This window comes from Echinops telfairi, unplaced genomic scaffold (assembly GCF_000313985.2).
Source record: "Echinops telfairi isolate 266 unplaced genomic scaffold, ASM31398v2 ScPeMD7_7468;HRSCAF=8506_0, whole genome shotgun sequence".
Classification (NCBI taxonomy): Eukaryota; Metazoa; Chordata; class Mammalia; order Afrosoricida; family Tenrecidae; genus Echinops; species Echinops telfairi.
In genome coordinates, this window is record NW_022111369.1 from 85,930,666 (window position 1) to 85,944,145 (window position 13,480).

The 13,480-nt window shown below is 38.8% G+C and overlaps 1 pseudogene; it reads right to left on the minus strand.

The window, feature by feature from the left end:
* Positions 1 to 9,748, minus strand: part of LOC115873308 — a 16,605-nt pseudogene extending 6,857 nt beyond the window's left edge.
* Between the last annotated feature and the right edge of the window lie 3,732 nt (positions 9,749 to 13,480).

Here is a 13,480-nt window from a genome sequence, read left to right on the forward strand (position 1 = left end):
ACATTGCAAAAACCAGTCATGAAGAATAATGCTGTCTGTGATAGAATTATAAATGGGAACCCAATCAATACAACTATTAATCAAATGTATACACCCACCACAACACTCCCAAACAAAACTTACCACTGAGATGTGTAGTGACTCCCTGTGGACTTCCGAGACAGTAACTGTTTATGGAGTATAAAGCTCACAGTCCTGCTCCCATGGACCTTCGGGAGGTTTTGAACTGCTGACTATGAGGATGGACGTCCAACCCATAACCACTATAAAAACTAGTGATGAAGAAATTGAAGAATTCTACCAAAAACTTCAGCCAGCAATTGAACAAACATACAATCAAGGTGCATTCATAATTATTGATACTTGGAATGTAAAAGTTGAAATAAAGAAAAAGGAAAGGTAGTTGGAAAATATGGACTTGATGATAGAATTGAAGTTATAGAGTGCATGATAGAATTTTGCAAAAGGTATTTATTGTAAATACCTTTATTCACCAACATGAAAGGTGCCAACACATGGACGTCTGCTGATAGAATACCCAGAACTCAATGGACTACATCCGTGGGACGAGATGCTGGAGAACTCAAGATCAGGAGCTAAAACCAGACCGGGGACTGGCTGTGGAACAGGTCATTAATTGTTTATATATAAGTTCCAGATAAACTTAAGAACAATGACACAAGTCCATGAGAGCCAAAACTATGATCTTCAATGTGTCCCACCTGAATGTTGAGAACATCTCACGGACAGACTTGGCACATTGAACACTAATGACAGCAGATCTGATGAGCTGTGGGAGGTCATCAAGATGATCATCTATAAAGAAAGCACCTAAACTTGCTCCTAAGGAAGACATGAAGTGGAATAAAGTCAAGGAGCTGCATAAAACATTTCACAGGGCAGTTAGGGCAGAGGCATCCATGGCTGCAGGCTGGAGCTTTGTGGCTCGCAAACCAAACTGGTCCCTATCCTGTTTTCTCGGGTGTCTCCCAATGAGTTTATGTGTATGAGAAAGAGCCAAAAATCTGTCCGTCACACAACTGCGATATTTCAGAGGCTTTAACCGAAGCACCTTGCATGGTGAGGGTTCCTCTGTTCATGCAGCCTAAGAACTCGCACTTACTAGACCTTGTACAGAGAAGCCTGCTTCTGACACTGACTCTGTGTCCTTCCCGACAAGAGCCCATAGTACAGAAATCACTTCGGGGGCAACCCACTGAGCCCACTGCCACTGCAGCGAGGAAAGGAAAGGATACCCTTTCCTGGCTTATTTAAGAGAAAGGAAGAAAGAAGACTCTCCTTTTTCATACTTAGAGGCATTTTAACACTTCCCTCTCAGCCCTAATCATTGCTATTCTTTTCCTTAGACACAGAGACCTCTCACTAGCCTAGCTCCCCGTCCCATCAACAACGTCCCCCATGCCCCCGTCAGGATATCCTTATGTCAAGAATGCACATGCCATACGCTCCCCTGGAGAACTCCCTCTCCTGCACTTTCATTTCAGCATCCGTGAGTCAGTTTGATTACCTCTTCTGCCCACTGGGACTTCCTACCTTGTTGAGTGGTTGTGCAGGCACTCATCTCACCCCGTGAAGCAGGCAGTGCAGGGAAGGACCAGGAGAGGGCGCACTCGGGGCTGTGCCTTCTACCTTGGGTGGGTACTGGCAGGAGGGCTCAGGCTTCCCCCACTGGAAAGATAGCCACCATCTGCTCTAATCATGTAGGCTTAGTGCAGCCTGGTTTCTCTGTTAAAATAAAATCACAGAAGACCCAAAAAAAGAAAAAAGAAAAGCCAAAGCCAAATATTACAATGAAATGTGCAGAGACCTAGAAGTAGACAACCAACCGAGAAGGACGAACTCAGCATATCTTAATCTGCAATAACTCAAGAAGAATTCCTGCCATGCGTAGTAATATTGAAAGATTCTTTGGATGCAATTTGCCGTGATTCAGTGGAAGTGAGTCTGTAGATATATTAGTAAAAAGAAACTGATACCAAGCTACCGTCCCCAAAGTTTTTGTCTTTACCCACCTGCACCCACATAATAGGAGGAAAATACAATAATTTAAAAGTATTCAGTTTCAGGTTTATAATGCAATAAGTAAATAAAGCAAAAACATCAGAGATGGACCAAGTCTCCAGAAACAATCTGGAAACATTCAACAGTAAAAAGACAATTTTGGGACTCCGAGAACATTTAAAAGATATCAAACAAAACAGCAGGAGACTACTGATATAGTGTACTAAAAAAAAAAAAGCATTTTGCAATTAATTTCATCAAAGAAAATCATTTAAAGTGAATTTGTACTTCCTCATAGAAATCAGATATGATAGCTACTTGGACAATTAATTAATAAAACATAAATTGTATTAATTTTGCATGGGTAAATGTCACACAAATTCCAGTCAACCATGAGAAAATGTAATGGATGAGAGCTATGAATCCTAGTGGTGAAATGGCTAAGCATTTGGCTGCTAAATGAAAGGTTAGAGGTTTGAACTCACCAACAGGTCTGACAAATTTCAACCATAAAGATTACAGCTTAGGAAATCTTATTAGGCATTTTTTCTTTTATATATTGGGCTTCTCTGAATCAAAGTCAACACACCAACATCTAAAAAAGATTAGAACCTATACTGGATTAACTCACTGCTGGGTTACTGAAGCAAAAGCTTAATATGCAAATATGATGGAAATAAGAATCATAGTTGGCCAAGGTAAGGCAGTTACCTCAATAAAGAAATTATTTAATTATTTATATTATAAGTATTCTAGATACCTGAATTACAAAAAAACAAACAAACAGATGCAATCTTAGTCACTGGTACAGAGTTAATATAATCTTTCTTTCTTCATCATGCTTGAATCCACAGTTAATTCTCATGAATCATCGATAAAACAATCAGACAATGTCTTGCACTGGAGAACTCTGCTGCACAAGACTTCTTCTTGGTGGTGAAGAACAAAGATACCCCTCTGAGGACTAAAATCCACTCATCCTAAGCCAGGATATTTTCAATTGCCTCATAGCTATATGGAAGATAGGTATTAAATAAGCAAAACTGAAGAAGATGGATGCATTTGAATTATGGTGCTGGTGAAAAATTTCAAAAGTATTTTGAACTGCTGATTTGTGTAAAAAAATATCTGCATAGGAATAAGTACAGCCAGGATGCTCCTTGAAAGCAAGACTAGCGAGACTTTATGCTTTTTTTGGGTAGGGGTTATCAGGCAAGACCTTCCTTTGGAGCAGAACATCACACTTGTTCCAGTGGTGGGGGGCAGAAAAAGAGATTGTCAAGGAATTGTGTTGTCACAATGGCAGGAACATTGGGAGGTTAGGCCTGAGCAGGGCAGTGTTTTGTTTTGCAGAGGACAATGGTGAGTCAGAACCTATGTGATGGCACTTGACAACAATGTATACAAGGACCTGAGGCTCCAGGTATCACAGTGGATTAAAGATGTGGGTTACTAACTAAAAGTGTGGCAATCTGAACTGATCGCCTGCTTTGTAGGAGAAGGATGTTGGGGTTTGTTTCCATAAATATTTCTATTTCAGAAACTCTAAGGAGCAGTTCTATTATGTCCTCTCAGATTGCTGAGACCATATAAACTTGATTGCTGTGTTTTGTGTCTTGTTTTTATGCAAGGATCTGGGCTAAATGTGATATTAAGCAAAATATTTAATCCAAGATAGTCTAGATCAGTGGTTCTCAACCTACCTAATGATGCAACCCTTTAATACACTTCCTGATGTTGTGGTGAACCCCAAACCATAAAATTATTTTCATTGCTACTTCATCACTGTAATGTTGCTACTGTTATGAACCCGGTGACCCCTATGAAAGGGTCATTTGACCCCAAAAGGGGTCGCGACCTGCAGGTTGAGAACCACTGATCTAGATTATGTTGTATAATCAAACGTATGAACAATCTCTGTGGCTTAAAGTAACAAAAGCTGAGAGCTAACGTTTTAGGAAGGATGCTCTAGAGCAGTGGTTTTCAACCTTCCTAATGCCACAATACTGTTCCTCATGTTGTGGTGAAACCCCAACCATAAAATCATTTTTGTTGCTGCTTTGTAACTGTACTTTTGCTACTGTTATGAATTGGGAGAAACCTGTGAAAGGGTCGTTCAACACACAAACAGGTTGTGACCCACAGGTCGAGAACAGCTGCTCCAGACAACAAAACCAGGACACTTATGATTAGATAGAGATGGAGATAGATAACTTTATAGAGCAAGGAGGAAATATAAAAGCTAATTAGTCCACACAGCAGTACAGAGGGCTCAGTTCACCTCACTGTCATGAAACAGTTAATATTCTGGAAGTCTTTCAACTCACATGTGTTGCCAGGTCCAAAGTCATGGAACAGACAGTTTCTTCTTCCCACTGGCAAAACAGGCAGTCTGCCTACAGGCAGCAGAGAGCAGGAAGGGTCAGCAACATTCAGTAACTAGGGAGCGTAGCAAAGCTGACCCTGACGGAATCTCAAACACAAGCACAGCAACAGGATCCACCAGCCTCAAGCTTAAGCAATGTATGCACCAGCAGCATGGAGAAGCACGTTTCAAAGAAGCCTCAAACTATAGCCACACAATCCATGAGTTATCTAGACCTAAAGGTAGTGAAGCACACAGATTGAGGCAGAGAGATAGTTAAAGCAGCAGTGTGCTGCTGGGTGCGGGAGGGACATGGGATTCTAGCTGTCTTTATTTATTTATTTTTTGGTCGTCCACCGATCAAGCTGCAACCCAATCAAACCACCCACATGTTCCCATTGGCCTAAGTGACACAATAAACCCAACTATCACAGATTACTTCTAGACATGTCTATGACAATAGCCATAGGGGTTTGCTCATCATAGTGATGCAGTCATTGGTCTCACCAAACAGCTTTTGTAACAGATAATGCTCATTTCTGTGCTAGAGGGAAATTAGCTCTATATTCTCACCTAAGTGCTGTATCAGAGAAGTCACACACATCACTTCTGATACAACGGTTTTGGTTCTAATTAATCATGTGGCCACAATGACACAGGGATCCCAGCAAGTACATGGTTACAGTGCGATTAAAAGACAGAAAGTTGTGTATATTGATGTAAGGATGTTATTTTGAGGAGAAAGGTGTGCCTGACCCAAGTCATGATATTTTCCATTGCATCCTATGCCTGTCAAAGTTGGACATTAAATAAAGAAGACCACAGAAGAACTGATGCATTTTCAACGTGGTGCTGCAGAAAAATACTGAAAGTAATTTAGACCGCCAAAATGACAACAGATCTATCTTCAAAGAAGTAATGCCAGAGTGCTCCTTAGAGGGAAGGGAGACAAGACTCCATTTGACATGCTTTGGCTATATTGTCAGGAGACATCAGTCCATGTAGACGGATATCATCTTTGGTAAAGTGGAGGACCATGAAGAAGAGGAATGTCCTCTAGGATATGTATTGACGCAGTGGTTCATCAAGGGGTTCAGGCATAGGAGCAATGGTGAGGATGGTACAGGATGAGGCATTGTTTTGTTAGTGATGCATAGAGTTCCTCGATCAGAGCTGACTGGATGGAATTTAACAACTACACCACAGTTGACTCTACTTTGAGAAAGCATGTCTTCCTCAATCATGTTTTAAGTGCCTGCTGACATCTTCTGGCACTATTACTGACAACATTCTGCTGCTATTCATGAGGTTTTCAATATATGACAATGTTCTTCGACTTAATGATGTAATTAGTACGAAGCTTACAGGGAGGATGGTGAGACTTCAGTTTCTTCAGTATGTGTGGGATATCTACTTTATGGCTGTCCCATCATTATGTACTTGGGAAACAGATAACTTGTATTCTAGATTCACAGGGGAAGAAGACTGTCCTCTCAAAGTTGAATTTGGACTTGGAGTTGATTTAAGACTTTGGGAAAAGAATTACAGATTAAAATCTCTTGTGAACATTAGATTAAAAAATCCTCAACAAAATCTTGGCCAATAGACAGCCGAGAAGTGGATGAAGGGAGACATCGGACAGGGCAAGATATGACAAAATAGCAATTTATAAACTATCAAGGGCTCATGAGGGAGAGGGGAGCGGGGAGGGAGGGGAAAAATGAGGACCTAATGTGGGGGTTTAAGTGGAGAGAAAATGTTTTGAGAATGATGTACAAATGCGCTTTACACAATTGATGTGTGTATGGATTGCGATAACAGTTGTATGAGCCCTAATAAAATGTTTAAAAAAAAAAGTGAGAGAAAAAAATATCTTGGCCAATAGAATCCAACATCATATCACAGAAATGATACACCACGACCAAATGGGATTCAGACCAGGGATGCAGGGGTGGTTCAACATTCAAAAACAATGAAAGGGATCCACCATATTAACAAGAAAAAGGATACGAATCAGAGTATCATATCAATTGATACAGAAAAAGCATTTGATAACATCCAAACATATTCCTAACAAAAGCTCTCAAGAATATAGGGCTAGCAGGGAAACTTCTCAAGATAATAATAAAGGCCATATATGAAAAACCAATAGCCAATATCACACTCAATGGAGAAAGGCTTAGAGCATTTCCATTGAAAAAGATGTCCCTATTCCCACTCTTATTCAACATTGTATTGGAAGTCCTAGCCAGTACCATAAGGCAACAGCAAGAGATCAAGGGAGTACAAGTGGGTAAAGAGGAAGTAAAATCTCTGCTATTTGCATACCACATAATTTTATATCTAGAGAACCCTAAGATGTCCACAATAGGACTGCTGAAAGCCATAGAGGAATTTAGTAGAATTGCAGGATATAAGATTAACAAGTAGAAATCAATGGGATTCCTATATAGTAATGCTGGGCATACCAAAAAATATATTAAAGAAACAATACCATTCACAATAGCCACACAAAGACTGAAATACCTTGGAATAAGCCTATCTCAAACAACAACAACAATAAAAACACCTGTACAAATGAAAACTACAGAGCTTTTCTATAAGAAAACAAAAGGGGTCTACACAAATTGAAGACAATCCCATGTCCATGGACTGTAAGACTCAATGCTGTGAAAGTGTCAATACTACCTAAAGCAATCTATAAATTCAATGCAATGCCAATCCAAATCCTACCATCATTCTTCAAAGGAATGGACAAAATGATTAAGTCCTCCTTATGAAGAGGGAAGAAATGGAGGGTAGGCAACGAACTCCTCAAAACAAGAAGAACAAAGTAGGCAGTCATACACTATCTGACTACAAAACCTACTACCCAGCCACAGTTGTTACAAAACCCTGGTCCTTGTATAATTAGAGATACATGAACCAATGGATCAGGACATAAAACCAAGAAATAAACACATCTGCATATAGAAAGCTGATTTTGAAAAAGGCCCAAAAAACATTAAATGGAAAGCAGATGCCCTCTTCAATAAATGGTGTTGGAAAACTTGGATATCCACCTGCAGAAGAAATGAAACAAGATGCCATATCTCACTCATATGCACAAAAACAAACTCACGGTGGATCAAAGTCATAGATGTAAAGCCCAAAGTTATCAGGATCATCAATGAGAAAATTTGGGCAAATCTCAGGACCGTGGTGCAGGGACTACACAGGCTTTCAGAAACAACAAAGGAAACAAACTCCATGGAAGAGAAAATAGATGAGTGAGGCCTATAAAAATGAAAACACTTGTGTATATTGAGAAAAAGGCTTGGAGAAGATAGTAACCACATGAAAGAAGATACTCCCGGTCACTAGCCATACAGGAAATGCAAGTGGAAACAATCATAAGATACCATCTAATACCCATAACTGTAGCCCAATTAGAAAGAAAAGAAAAAAACAAAACAAAACTAAGAACAACAAATGCTGGAGAGGTGTAGTGAGATTGGAACTCTTATCCACTGCTTGTCGACTTGCAAATATGTGCATCCACTGTGGAAAACAATATAGGGATACCTAAAACCTATAGCAATTGAAATACCATAGGATCCAGTAACATTATCGGGTATATAACCCAAAGGAATAAGAAACAGATGACAGACTTTCCTCCACCATGTTCATTGTAGCACAGTTCATGATAGTGGGAACAGCCTAAATCCCGATTAGTAGAAGATTGGATTAAAGAAAACCCTGGTATAGACACACAGTGGAATACTACGCATCCCTTAAAAGGATCGGTGAAACTATGAAATACCTCAAGAGGTGGAGGAATCTGGGAGACATGATGTTGAACTAAGATAGTCAAGCACAGACAGACAATTACTGTATGGGTCTGCTGCTGTAGGCAAAAGCAGCAGAGCAGGCTCAAGTTCAGGCTTGTAGACATGCAGTCTTCTATGCGGAGGGTCAAGCCAGCCTGATAGAGAGTCTGACTGGAGAGTTGAACCAAACATCATCCGTTTTTATAGGTCACTTGACTGGAAGGTGCCTGGTTTCAGCTGTGAACAGATGACCAAGGAAGGGGCGGAGATTTGTCTCCTGTTATGTAAATCTAAATCTATGATGTCATGTAAATCTATGATGATATGTAAATCCATGATGTCATGTAAATCTAAATCTATGATGAGCTCCCCACTCCCACCCTCACCCCCTAGTGCATGTAGAAAGCTCTCTCTGAGTGACAAGGGATGAGCAATGGGAAAGACAACACAGCAGAGGGGAAAGGGCGCAAACAAGTCTGGAACACAGAGTCAGAACTGTTGGTACAAAGAGAGAGAGGACGGAGCCCCAGGTGGGGTGAAGAACTACGTAGTACTTTCAGGGACACGAGGGTGGGGAGTGACTTAGGTGGCATGCAATGGATGGGCCACACTGATCTCAGGAGCCTGAGGGAATCACAGGGAACCAGGTCTGGTGCCATAAAACACTGGGTCACAGAATCCTGGATCCTCAGAGGCTAGACCAGCAAGGTCTCAAACCGGAACTGCACTGGGTGAACACAGTTTTAGAAGCATCTATAGGGTCACTATGAGTCAGAATCAACTTGAAGGTGAAAGTGCATCAGGCCTCCGTGGACTGATGGGGCCTCATGCATTTTGCTTGCTTTTGTAGCTTGGCTTTGACATTTTGTAAAGACTTAAGCACACCTGTGAGGCTGGCACAGGCACAGGCGGTGGCTCTGTCTGCATTCTGCTGCGCACAGGGTCACTGTGAGTGGGATCAGACACAACAACACCTAACAACAGCAGAAAAACAACTTGCTGTTGCTGTTTCTCTTTAGAAGTGCAGGGTGAGTGCATTTCTTAATGAATGATTTAAGTAAAAGGAAATATTAAATACATTCATATGAAATAAATGAAGAGTAAAAAGTTATGATTTTGGTTACTTCGGGAATTTTTTAAGTGTACTTAGCAGTAAAAATTGAAGCACATGAACAGTGTGTGATTTTACTTAGGAGAATCAAAGTGCTTTTTAAAGAGTAACCAGACTAAAATTCTTTTGAGGTCCCAAGAAAAGCAAGATAAATTGCTCCATTGTGCTGTCACCCAACTGCCACAGCAAATAGCATTGACTGGAGCAGAAGACAGCAAAAGGCAAAAGGCCTGATGTTTATTAACTGATACTAGTGACTTAGTTACAAGATTACTAATGTTTCATTCCTTTCCCAAACCTTTTCCTAATGTATAAAATTCTCCTTTCTTTGTTTGGGGAAATATTTAGAGCAAGCAATCCTGCCTTCCATGCATTACCTGTCTCTAAACTAAGACTGTCTTTCTCTTTGCTTGAAGCTGGCCTGAGGATCGCATCGGACATTGACAGCAGGCAGAGACTGCTTTTGTGGGGACGATGGCAGAGCCTTTACTTGTTTGGAGTCCGATTTTAAGTAGTACAATTGATAAACCAATACGATAAGGGATTTTTTTTACAGTCTAGCTCAATTTTTTTATATAACAACATTATGTTTATTACTGAAGGTATACATTACAAAAATATTTTCATACGAGACTATACATTCATGAAACTGTGATCAGCATATAAAATAGCATATTTTTAAAATGCTTTATTAATTCCTGGAGTCCACCACTTCTAATTTTGTCTGAAGATTTTATTGTTTTCCTTCTGTTTTCAGCTTTCTTGAAAGACAAATTCATACAATAACGCGTCCAAGGACTGTTCAAAGTTGCTGCATGATTTTTAACAGGGCATTGTGAGGAGTCAATTACTCTAGTAGCACAGTGGATTAAATTCTGGGCTCTTTCTGGCAGATAAAATTCAACAGCTTCTGAAATGAAGAATGATGAGGTTTTCTCCCCGTGTGAAGGTTTAAAACTTCAGAAATTCTAAGGAACAGGTTTACTCTGTCCTAGAGGAACCTATGATTTTGAAGGCTTTGTGGCAAAATGGTTGGGTCAGTATTCTTAGTAGTTTGGTATTTAAGAAGTAGTAATCTCACATAAAAAATCATGTAACAAGATCTGCTATGAGTAGTGAAACAATTCAAAGGAAGTACCTTAGTTTGTGACTGGTTTCTAATATAAGAGCATACTGTGGAAGCATTGCCTTGATTTTTTTTTTCTTTCTGTGCCTGGATACGTTTTATTATTTGACATCTGGCTCTTTGGACTTCAGCCAGTGGCTTGCCATATTGCCTTCCAATCCCGGGAGTTGTCAACATCCTGACATATTACCTCTCAACCTTGGATTCACTCACCTACGTGGGCACAAGCCTGACATCCGAACTGTTGTTCTTGGGCTCATTAGTCCCTAGAGGTACTTATCAAAAGACGCCCTCAGCCGAATATTTGAATCACAGACTTTGAACTTGCCTGCCTCTACAATGGTGCTACCCATCTCCTTGATATAAATCTCTATAAACACATAGGCTTCACTAGTTGTGCTTCTCTGGAGAACTCAGCAGAAAATATTTGGTGGCAACAGTTATTCTGTTGTTGCTATTTTAACTATAATTGAATCAGTTATAATTTCAGTATATTCTAAATGTAATTTAAGTATATTCTGTTGTTGCTATTTAAGTTTAAGTGTAATTGAGTCAGTCCTGACTGTTAATAACAGTACTGACCCTTTATATAAGAGAAATAAATAATAACTGCCTGTGTCTTCTTCAAAATTGCTTTCTGTTTGACCCCCATAGTTGAAGCTGGTGTGGCAAACCATCTTGTCAATGGGCTTCCTTTTTTTTTTTCCTGTCTCCCTATTTTACCCAGCATGATATTCTTTTCCAAAGACTGATGCTCTACATAACATGTTCAAAAAATGTAAGAAACTGTCTGGACGTCCTTGTTTGAAGGAGTATTCTTGTTGTACTTTCTTTATAAGGGATTTTTCTGTTTATATGGTTTTTTTGCAGTCCATGTTTTTAGTGTTTTTCAAAATGCATTCACTTAATTGAATAGATTTTTCTTTCATCTTCCTTATTCATTATCAAATTTTCAAATATATTTGAGTTTATTGAAAATACCATGGCCTAAATCAGATGCACCTTTGGCATCAAATTGATGTCTTGGCTTTGAAAACTTTAAAGAGGTTATTTTGCACCAAACTTGTCTAATGCAGTACTTTGATATTTGACTGTTGTTTTCATGGATGACTCTTCATTCAAATATAGTGAAATGTTGATGAATACTATTTTTCCTTTTATTTTAATGATGTTTAGTAACTAGGTGTAAGGGTTTTCATTTTTCTCACACTGAGGTATAATCCTTATTGAATGCTATTTTATTTTATCATCATCAATAAGTTATTTAATTCATCTTCACTTAAGGCATGCATAGCTGTGCCATTTGCATCTTTCTGATTTTTAATATATCAACGTCTTGTTTTGATGATACATTTTTCTTTATATATCATCCAGCCTCTAGAATTATTTGCCGAGCATACAGTTTAAATCCCATACTTGTATGTGACTTTGTCATACTATGGCGGCTTGGGTGTTGCTATGATGCTGGAAACCATGTCACTGGTATTTCATATGAAATCAGGGTCACCCAAGTGAAAATATTTCAGTAGATCTTCAAATAAGAACAGATTATGAAGAAGCAATTGATTGCCTACTTCAATGGAATTAGCCACTGAAAACCTTGTGGATAGCATGCACCCATTGTCAGACACTGAAAAACTCATCAGTAGAAGAAGAGCCTTGTCAGACACAGTGTCAGAAGATAAACCCCTCAAAATGTGACTGAAGAAGAGTTGCCTTCCCAAAGTAAAGTCGTCCATAATGACACACCTGTAGCAAAGACTACAATATAAATAACTTTGGACCCTTTATTTGTGGATAAGGCATGACTCAAAATGAGAAGAAACAGCTATAACCATCAATTAACAATCACACATGGGAATGTACTCAGTATGAAGCTAAAAATTTGGAAGTTATAAAAAATTAAATGGAGTGCATAAAAATGAAAATTCTTGGCATTAGTGAACTGACATGGACCAGCATTGGCCATTTTGTATTATAAAATCATGTGGTTTGTTATGCGAGGAATGACACAGTCAAGAGGAATAGTGTTTTATTCAATGTCAAAAAGGACATTGAAAGACCTATCTTGAAGAAAAATGTTGATTTTGATAGGAGGATGTATATCTACATAAAATGAAATTCAATCAACACAAATGTTGTTCAAACTTTTCTTGCACCAAACACTAAAACCAATGAAGCAGAGACTGATGAATTCTACTAATGATTTCAGTCTGAAATTGATGATGTATGCAATCTAAATGCATTGATAATTGTTGGCTATGGAAATTTGATTTGGAAATTGATTTGGAAATTTGATTTGATTTGAGGGGAGGGAAAGTTACTTGGAAAGTACAGGCTTGGTGATAAAAACAAAGTAGGATAGTATGATAGAATTTTGCAAGACCAACAACTTCATAATTAAAAATAACTTTTGTCAACAACACCAATGGCAACTGTACACCTGGGCTTCTCCTGATGGACTACATAGACCCCTATTGGCTCCATAAGTGGGAAAAACAACGAAAGAGCTCAATACAGCAGATAAGCCATCCCAGGAGCCTACAGTGGAAGTTTAGGCTGAAGCTGACGAAAATTAAAATAAGTTCACAAAAGCTAAAATATTATTTTGAGTATATCCAAACTGAATTTCAAGAAAATCTCAAGAACAGAATTAATGCATTGAAACCTAATGACCAAAACCCTGGTACCCTGTAGGAGGACATAAAGAATATTACAATAACTACACAAAGGATGAAATACCTAGGAATATACCTAACTAAAAAACAAAAGACCAATATGAAGAAAACTACAAAATGGTTCTACAAGAAATCAAAGGGGATCTATACAAATGAACACATATCCTATATTCAGGAATAAGTAGACTCAATGTTGTGAAAATGTCAATACTACCTATCACAATCTACAAATTCAATGCAAGCAGATTAAAATTCCAACATTATTTAAAGAAATAGAAAAAAACATTATAAACTTCATAAGGATAGACCAAGAACTCAAAAAGAAGAAATATAGGTGGTTTTGCACTACCTGACCTCAAAACCTACTAT